Source organism: Tamandua tetradactyla, chromosome 25 (assembly GCF_023851605.1).
Source record: "Tamandua tetradactyla isolate mTamTet1 chromosome 25, mTamTet1.pri, whole genome shotgun sequence".
In the NCBI taxonomy this organism is placed as follows: Eukaryota; Metazoa; Chordata; class Mammalia; order Pilosa; family Myrmecophagidae; genus Tamandua; species Tamandua tetradactyla.
Window position 1 is genome coordinate 41364889 of NC_135351.1, and position 1249 is coordinate 41366137.

The window sequence follows — 1249 nt, forward strand, 5'->3', positions numbered from 1 at the left end:
GGACAGCAAGCACGCCTGCCCTCTGTTCTGGGAGACCTTTCTCTTATATTCCAATGCTTTTATGCCAGCACCATCCAAAAGAACTTTGTGTGACTACCGAGTACCTGAAATTTGGTTGATGTGGATGAAAAATTGAATTTTAAATTGAATTTAGCTTTAATCAAGCTACATGTGGAAAGAGGCTATATCAGACAGTGCAGACACAATGTCCAGCACACAAAAATCCAGAAGGGGCAGCAACTGTGTGAAATTTCTATAATCTTGTTCCATAGGTGGAGCAGAGCAAGACCTCAAACTATTTCGATGCTGTTCTTGCAAGCACTGTGGGAATGCACAGGGTCACCCCAGAGCCAAGCACGCTGGAGGCTTGCATTGTAACATGTCTTTGTGCGCTCTCTTTTACTCCCATCTAATCTTAAAGATTTCTTCAATGAATGAGTATAAAATGTACATATATAATTCCTGTATATATAAATAATCCATTTACATAGACATCTCGCTAATGTGTTTGAATTAATTTCAGCCCCTTTGTTACTTATATTTTTATTTACCTCACTTTTATCTTTGCTTTTATTCTCCTTTTTTCAGATTTTCCATTGGGCTTATTCAATTTCATTTTCTACCTTCCTTCCACTTTTTAGTTAATTCTTATTTTATCAAAATAAATATATTTGAAGTTATATATTTTTTGTTCTTTCATAAGATACAGTTACATATTCAGTTTGCACACATTTTAAGAAGAATAGTACTTTTTCTAGCATCTCCAAGAATCTGTCTTAACAAGTAAGTTTTGCCAATTTGTATGTTTTGCTCTTGTCTCCTCCAGAAAATTACAAAGAGCTTAAAAATTACCTGAATCACATCTATTTTCTCTATGTTTCAATATTGTATTTTAGCTACATTGTTTTTTATAACCTCAATTAGTATTACTTATATCTATCAAGATATTGGTTTATCATTGCATCATCCACTCCACCTGTTCAGCTTCCTTTAAAAAAATATTCATCATGAAGTAGGGATGTTCTATGCATAAATTTATCTTTATTTTATCTTCACTTTGACTAATGATGAGCAACAGATAGATGTCTCAGTTGATAACTATTTTCCCACAGCATTGTGCATGTATTATCCCTTTGTTTCTGTCCCCAATTTTTTTCTGTTAAAAAGTCTGATGTGTTAAAATGTACAAGGTTCCTATTTGGAACTATGAAAATGATTTGGTAATGGATAGTGGTTATGGTAGCACAAT

At 33.4% G+C, this 1249-nt stretch overlaps 1 non-coding gene across 1 annotated transcript; it reads right to left on the reverse strand.

Moving 5' to 3' along the window:
• Positions 1 to 238: 238 nt before the first annotated feature.
• Positions 239 to 373, reverse strand: LOC143669380 (small nucleolar RNA SNORA9). Its single transcript, XR_013168892.1, has one exon. It is a non-coding gene; the product is annotated as a small nucleolar RNA SNORA9 (small nucleolar RNA).
• Positions 374 to 1249: the final 876 nt, after the last annotated feature.